The 8,285-nt window shown below is 48.7% G+C and overlaps 1 non-coding gene across 1 annotated transcript; it reads right to left on the reverse strand.

Annotated features, from left to right (window-relative positions):
• Positions 1–4,947: 4,947 nt before the first annotated feature.
• LOC121104869 lies at positions 4,948–5,081 on the reverse strand. The gene has a single exon (XR_005837243.1). It is a non-coding gene; the product is annotated as a small nucleolar RNA SNORA1 (small nucleolar RNA).
• Between the last annotated feature and the right edge of the window lie 3,204 nt (positions 5,082–8,285).

Raw genomic sequence — 8,285 nt, forward strand, 5'->3', positions numbered from 1 at the left:
TTACTCGCTAATTTCTCTTTGCCAGGTGGTCCTTTCTGCCTGCTCCCTCAGTGAGCAGTGGGGCCTCAGCCAGTGGGGCCAGAGACCCAGAAAAGGGTTTCTGGCTGCTTAAAAAATTGTCCTGGACCCAGATTGATTTCCCAGGCAAAGGAATATGGCGCTTGGGAATTTCTCAGGGAAGCTTTACATTTCTCATGTCGAAAGCTTGTTTTTACCAGGCTGTTTAAGCCCCTTGCGTAGAAAACCGTCATAATCTGTGTTAAAAGTACAGGTCTTAGAGGAAGGGCCGATTCCTGGCTGAGGAGTATTTCCTTTGGGTGCCCGCATCTAAGAGCTCTCTTGAAAGTAGGCAATGGAGCTACAAAGATGTGTCTCGATTGGTGTAGCAATGAGACTGACTTCACCTAAAAGTTGTGTTTGTTAGGGTAACGTAAGTTTCTATAACAAAAAGTTTCCAAAATGTATAAAGGCTCAAATTCAATAGAAATTTATTTCTTGTTTACACCATAGTCCAAGGCTGATCTATCTGGTGACAGTGGGTGGCTTTCATCTACCCAGTGATTTAGGAACCCTGGCTTCTTCTACCTTATGGCCCCACCATCCTCTCTAGAGTCTTGCAGTAACCTGCATCTAGCCAATGGAAGATGAGAATAAATGCGGGGAAGGCTCACCCACTTCATATAAGCCTTGACCCAGAAGTGACTCTTGTAACGTCTTATATTCCATCAGTGAAAGACATGGCTATGCCTAGATGCCAGGGTGGCTGGGGACTGTAGTCGCTTTGCTGGGAGACCGCTTCGCATGGACAACTATGTGCAATGAAAGGGAGTACATGAATTTTAGTGGAAAATGAGCAGTATTTGCTACAGAAAGGGAAATGTACCAAAATTGAGGCCATAAAAGATTAAATACAGATAGGATGCCGTTGGGTCTGCACTTGGCCAACAATGAAGACTATAATTGTCTTTGTCTACGAATCCCCATCCCTAGTAGGTGCTCAGTAAAGGGATGTGAAAGAAATAAGTGAATGGATGAATATCCTACCAGTTCTATTCCTTTGTTCCCTGGCTTGGGCCATCTAACAGAAAGATCAGGTTCCTGGTCAACTGGCTGCATTGAGGGTGCACCTGTTAGGCCCAGGGTCCAAGGGTTGGCCAAATGTTTCCCCAAAAAGAATCCAGACCCTTACAGTTACGTATTCAATACTTTATAAGTAGCTTTTATTGAAGAGACTAAAAATCATATAAATTTGGGCCTATCCCAAATAATCCAGTGTATGGACGTTGTACCCAAGGATCCACAGGATTTCTGATTAGAAGTTCCCTTCAAGGACATCGAGGTCCATAACTGCAAATGTGACCCAACTCATGAGCTAACGCACTTGGCAGTGGCTGCCTAGCATTAGATGCTGCATGAAAATGTTCTGTGACTGACTAGTGACGGGTATCACAGGCAAGGCGTAGGACAACGGTCAGCTAAATTTTTGAAAAATCCTATCAAGTCTAAGATCCCTATCAAATCTAAGGTTTATATATAGGGGGGAGCTCAGAGAGAAGACGTGGTGGACAGCTGACTGGAGATTTCTGTTGGAAGGCCTGGATGAAGAGGTAATTCGAGCCAGGAACTAAACAGATGATAACAGAGATCAGAAGAAGGTATGCTGAAAAATTCTCTTGGAAATTCGGGGGAGCCAAGGGCGAAGGACTGGTCTATTGTGGCTACTTCTAGGAGACAAAAGTGGAGGCAGAGCACAGGGCGAGGTACAGTTTAGACTTTGCAACTGGCATGCTTCCTACTGAGCTTGAAAAACCTTAGGGGGGTGTTATGGTCCAAATTGTATCCCCCCCCAATTCATACATTGAAGTCCTACCATCCAGTACCTTAGAACGTGACTGTATTTGAGATGGGGTCTTTGAAGAGGTAATTAAGTTAAAGTGAGGTCATTGGAGTGGAGTCTAGTCTAATATGACTGGTGTCCTTCAAGAAGAGGAGGTTAGGACACAGATACATGAATAGTGGTGAGACCATGTAAGACACAGGGAGTAGATGGCCACCCATAAACCACGGAAAGACACCTCAGAAGAAGCTAACTTGACACTTTGGTCTTAAATTTCCAGCCTCCAGAATTGTGAGAAAATAAGATTCTGTTGTTCAAGCCACCAAGTCTATGGTGCTTCGTTATGGCAGCCCTAGGAAACTAACACAGGGGACAGGAAGCCTGCCGCTCTTGCCTGTGTTTCTCTCTAGGGCATGTGCCATAAGGCAGTTGCACGATCTTGATGGGCAATGGGCCTATGGCTGGAGTTTAAAGCCCTGAAGGTATCCCGTGGTGACCTGGACACAAAGGGCACCATCCAGCCAATGAGCACCACAACTCACCACCAGTTGATCCCTGCTCTGTCCCTCCCTGTGTTACCTGCTGGGGGTCCAGAGACACAAGGGTCATGGCCCCCAACCCAGGTGAGCTGGCTGGAGGGAGAAAAAGTCCTGTGTTTCCTAGATCCTAAGATGATAATGATTACAAAATAACAGTTCAGCCGCAGTGTTTCAAAAGACAAGAAATACTTCCACATAATGAGAAGCATGGATTGTCAGAACCATCCTGGTTTTAGTAAAGTAAAACGGGGCCACCTGCACGTCTTTGAATCAAGGAGGTGGAGTCAGTGAATGGTTAGAGTACCAGGTGACACGAGCTCTTACGGGAGGGTGTTGGGGAGGTTGTGCTTATTTCTGCATTGGGAGGAGGTCAGGACCCGAGGGAGAGGACATCTGAGGAGGAATATGCCAGGCCAGTAAGTCAGGAAGGGTATTCTCAGCAGAGGGAACAGCACCGGCAAAGGGGCAGGGTATATACTTACCTGCAATGGCTATGGTGTGTGTAGAGGAGCAAACAGAGGTGGGGGTGGACAGACAGGGCAGCCTGTGAAGTGCCTAGAATGCCATGCCCAAAGCCCACTTCCTCTGGATCAGAGGGTGAGAAATGAAGCCGCAGGCCAAGAGGGAGAAAGCCCCAGGCCCATTCAGAACAGGGGTCCCTGAAGTGGACCCGCCATTGCAGCTCCTCTCTGTCAGCTGCTCCCAGAATGGGAGCACAGATGCATGGCAACCAAGAGACGGTCTATTTAAAGGCACTGTGAGTGAGTTCTAGAGCACACTGAAGATGAAGAGGGAGAGAGGGAAGGAGCAGGTCGGGAGGAAGAAGCTCTGAGGGGGAATGGCTCTGCCCCTGCTGAGCACACTGTGCGGTTTGGGACAAGTCCATGCCTCTCTCTGGGCCCCCTCTTCCTCCGCACCCGGTATTGGAAAACCCTGTGGGTGCAGGAGCCCGTCGCATGGGTTCAAAGCTGGGCCCCATTGCTTATGATCTGTGTCCTTTGGCCAAATTACATAACCCTTGGGTCTAAGTCTTCTCATATGTAAAATGGGATAATAATGGGACCTACCTTTTAGAGTTGTGAGGATTACAAGATAATGCATGCAAAGCACTTTTAATAGCATCTGGCACATGCAAAACACTCCAAATCAGCTATTGTGAGAAATGGTGGTGATGGTGGTGATGGTGGTGGTGGTGGTAGTGGTGTTGATGGTGATGATGGTGGTGGTGATGATGGTGATGATGATGAAGGTGATGATGATGATGATGATGAAGGTGGTGGTGATGATGATGGTGGTGGTGGTGATGATGCTGATGATGATGAAGGTGATGATGATGAAGGTGATGATGATGATGATGATGGTGGTGGTGGTGATGATGGTGATGATGAAGGTGATGATGATGATGATGAAGGTGGTGGTGATGATGGTGATGATGATGAAGGTGATGATGATGAAGGTGGTGGTGATGATGATGGTGGTGGTGATGATGATGAAGGTGATGATGATGATGAAGGTGGTGGTGATGGTGATGATGGTGGTGGTGATGATGGTGATGATGATGAAGGTGATGATGATGATGAAGGTGGTGGTGATGATGATGGTGGTGGTGATGATGGTGATGATGATGAAGGTGATGATGATGATGATAAAGGTGGTGGTGATGATGATGGTGATGGTGATAATGGTGGTGATGGCTGTGTAGGACTAGCTTAGTGGGTTTTAAACCTTTAAACCATGGAAGCTTTCTTCCAAACTATTTGGAACATCAATGTGCAAGAAAGGTTCCATTGAGCTCTTTTGGTAGAGGCAGGAGACCCTAAGCCCAGGCCCTCGGCATCCCCTTCCCCAGAGCTGTCTTGCTGCCCACCTGGAACCCTGAGGCTCCAGAAAATGGAGGTTGAAAGCAGTTGTCCCAGGGGATCTTCGAGGTCCCTCTCAGCTGCTCCTTTTTATCTGATTCTTCCTTCTGTGGATTGAGGGCACATCTGGAAACGCCATCTATACAGCTCAAAATCATTTCCCCAAAGCATCAGCTGAGCCGGGCCCTGGGAATAGTCCAGTCAAGGCAAAGCAAAGTGAACATTCGAGCAACAATCTTAACTGCAAATACGCACAATCAGATATCAGCTCCACAATTTTTTAAGTCAATAAAAATTTTTTTAGTCAATATATTTTTATTTAAGCAATTTTACATGTTATGATTCATTCCACTACTTGTCAAAGTCACCTTAGTTCCTGCAAAGTCTGAGTTGACTTATCTTCAAGATAGGCCTTTTTGAAAGATCTCATATCAACCCCTCACCCTGTTGTCTGTCAGTTAGCCTTGTCATTGTTCTCTTCCCTGAGCTTCTTTTCTCTTCACTTGAATAGGGACATAGTGATGACATACTTCATCAGTTTCCCACCTAGAGTCCTTGGACTCCAGTTTCTTCAAATGATTCACCTTAGAGCTCTGAAAGTCGGATTACAGAAAGTACATTGCTATTTTGGCTAACGATCTAAAATGTATTAGTCCTTATTATGTTTCTAATACGGAGTCACTTTGAATTTTCACTCATGACCTTAGCAAAATAAAATTACAGGTCTCATCATCACCATTGCAGTACATTTACTGGGAGGTAGCACTTGCTGTGTCTCAGTTTAGCCACAGTAAGAATTTCTAGACACCACAACCAGCAGTGCCCGTTCTCATGGAGAACGAGGCTTCACCTCCACATTTTTAAAGATAAGTTACGCAGATGTAACTGTCTCCACTGGTCCCAAATTGGGTGCTGTCCCGTCTCTTTGCCTCTAGACCGTTGGCACAGCCACTGCCCGGTGTGTGGAGCACCATGGTTCTGTCTTCTCCGCCAAGGGACTGCATCTTGTTCTTGCACTTCCGAACCCGAGCACAGGGTCTGTGTTTGGCAGGTGCCTGATAAATCAACACCAGATCGATTGAATGGAATTGAATACGGACACCTCTGTGTGGTCGGCTCCAAGCTGGGTTCAACGATGACCCAGACAGTCTTGGACCCTGAGCACACAGAAGTTAGCGTCAGAGGAGGAAGATAAACAAGTACAAGTGTGATCGGGTGCCGAACTTACGGTTAAGAAATAAAACTCCAAAGCCCAGGATAACTGCCGTGGGGTCCGAGGACACAGGAGAGGCAGAGGTTGCCTTTGGGATCTGCTGGGGCTGGGCCTTGGGAGGACCCTGGAAAACTTTACCTGGAGGTCCTTAAATGGACCTCAAGGACCCCTTCACTTCCTGGGAGCCCAGAACCCCCCATGCAGCTCTGCCTGACTATTTCAACATAAACAGAAGGCCGGCCCCTTGTGCACGTTGTTTCCATTACGCACGTACTGTAGACATGGCCTCTTTCAATGTCCATAGCGGACTTTGGAGGTTACAGTGAACCAAAGCCGGGAGAACAAGCCCAAAGCCTAGCGTGTCATTCCGAGCCCATCCTCGCTGACTGCTCTCTCTGTTTCCTTAAGCTACATCTGCCTCTGGTCACGTGCCAGCTGCTTTCACTACCTTGGGCTTGTTGCTCTTCTCCAAGCGCTCCCACCCCTCACCAATCAGGGAACAGGGAGATGAGGAAGGGAGTGCTTTTGTGGGCCACTGAGGCTCAGCCCCACCGGGCACCCTCCGAGAGACTGGGAGGGAGATACTCAGAATCATTGTCTGGAGGAAGTGTTTATCCACAAGGGCCGATCCTCAAAGGCTGAGAGCTGCTCCTGGGGTATTCACTCCACCACAGTTTACCTGCCCTGGGCTTGGGCTAAGTGTATTCCCACAGCCAGAGAGCACCCTAGATAGAGAGTCAGGATGCTGTTGGCGCGTACGGGGAACTGGACTGTCTTCAAGGGGACATGGCTGGTGCTGGCAGCCTCTGCTCCACTGTCTTAACCACTTACACTATTAACTCCTCCCATCCCTATGACAGTTGGATGAAATGGGCATGATTTCTATCCTCCTTACAACACGGTTCCTAAACACACTCCCGCTGAAGACATGCAGCTTCCACCAGACAGTACGAGTCTGTACTCTGGGCAGTGCACTCTGAAATTCTCTGGTTTTTTTTTTCCTTTTTTTTTTTTTTTAATCATGTTATTTTTAAAATGCTACTTGTCATCCACTAAACTGTTTTCATAACCCAGTAATGGGCTGCAATCCACAGTTTTGGAAAAGATGGTGCCCTAACATTCTATTTAATAAGATGGTGTGGATGGCAGTATGATGTCAAAAGGCTGGCATCGGGCCTGGTGCCCAGAAGGTGCCCAGAGAATGTTGGTTTCCTTGCTTGCCTTCCTGGCAAACCAGAGCCTGCGAGCAGCTGCCTCCCCGGCTTGCAGACAGAGGCTTGGGCTGGCCCCAGTGTGTCTCCTACTCTGACCCAGACTTGCCCCGGTGGGGTCTGCACAGCCTCCTCCCTGGAGATGGGCACCATCTTGAGCTGTGACCTTCAAGTCACCAGCTCCCCAGAAGCCAGTCCCTCCTTGGGAGGCGAGGTTATGCCCTGTCCCCACGACGCTGTCACTTCCTTCCCCTAAGTCTTTCCGAGTGAAGATTGTTCCCCTAATCAGGAGGGAGACGCAGCTCATTACAAGCTGGTGAGGCAATGGCTCTGTGCTCCCGGCCCGAGACAGGCTGTCTGGGAGCTTGGCCAGCTTCCCGCTGCCCCGAACGCCAGGGCAGTGGCCTCAGAGCAGAGCCAGCCCTCTGGGTTTGTTTGCCCCCTTCCCAAGAGACAGAGGCAGACAGACACTCTACGAAGACCTCCATGGCTTCCACTGCTGCAGAAGCCCTGCCACGCTCAGACGATGAGTTTCATCCAGCACGCAGCGCTGCTTCCGAGAGCATCGGCCCAGCACCTCCAGTAACAGTTGTCATTTACTGACCATTCGTCGCGCACGAAGCGCTGTGCCGAACGCTCCGTATGCAGCATGTTGCGTAGTCTCTACTGCAGACCCACTAGACGGGGCATGATTGTCCCCACTTTGCAGATGCAGGAACTAGGGCATGGAATGTTTGGGTAACTTGACGAGCTCACCAGGCAACTAGAAGGTGGTCACACCCGGTTACACCTGCCTCGCACCACCGTGCTGCCTGCAAGAATGTTCCCCTTCCTTCTGGGTCCCGACCTTGGCTTCCCTCTGGGTAGTGGCCAGGTGGGTTCCCACAGGTGACATCACCTCTCTGAGCCAAGTGCGCTCCTCTATAAAGCAGTTCCTAATGGCGCCTCCTTCCTACGGCAGTTAGGAATAAAAGCATTGATGTGTATAAATGCATCTCTTGGAGCTCCTGATAGGTTAGAGGTGCTCAATAAATCTATTTATAAAAGAGCCAGTTCAGCTCTTTTCCCACTGACTTGACAGTAGCCTGCAGCCATTTCCCAAAGGCATGATGTCATCATCCTGAGAGGGATGGCAGCCCATCTAGAAACCTCCGTGGGCTCCTAGGCTTCTCACACTTGTGCCTTGTCTTGCCCCACTGCCCAGCCATACTGACTTCCCCAGCAGAAACCTCTGAAATGACTAAGATCTCTTGGAGGACTATGAAGAGGCCATTCATTTCCTCTAACAACAGACCTCTCCGCCCGGAAACGAGGGGAATGGAGTGGTGGCCGCAGAGCCTGGTGCTGAAATCCTCGTTAGCCGCAGTTTAATTACTGCCTGCAGTATAGCTTTTTAATAACAGTAAGTCCCAATTAGTTGCTTGTTACTTCAGAAATAATTACTGATAGTGGCCCTTTGTCTTTGTTTTAATTCCAGCTTCATTCTCAAGCTGCAGCAGTCTAACTGAAAAAATTGGGGTTCTGGGGGTGTGTGAGGAATGTTTGCACAGAACTGGGGGTTTAGCTGGGGTGCATGTGTCTGTCTGTAATGGCCATTCATCGCCCCCAAAGATACCTCTGCAGGGA

The sequence above is a fragment of the Ursus maritimus genome, unplaced genomic scaffold, assembly GCF_017311325.1.
Source record: "Ursus maritimus isolate PB19 unplaced genomic scaffold, ASM1731132v1 scaffold_23, whole genome shotgun sequence".
NCBI classification, from domain to species: domain Eukaryota; kingdom Metazoa; phylum Chordata; class Mammalia; order Carnivora; family Ursidae; genus Ursus; species Ursus maritimus.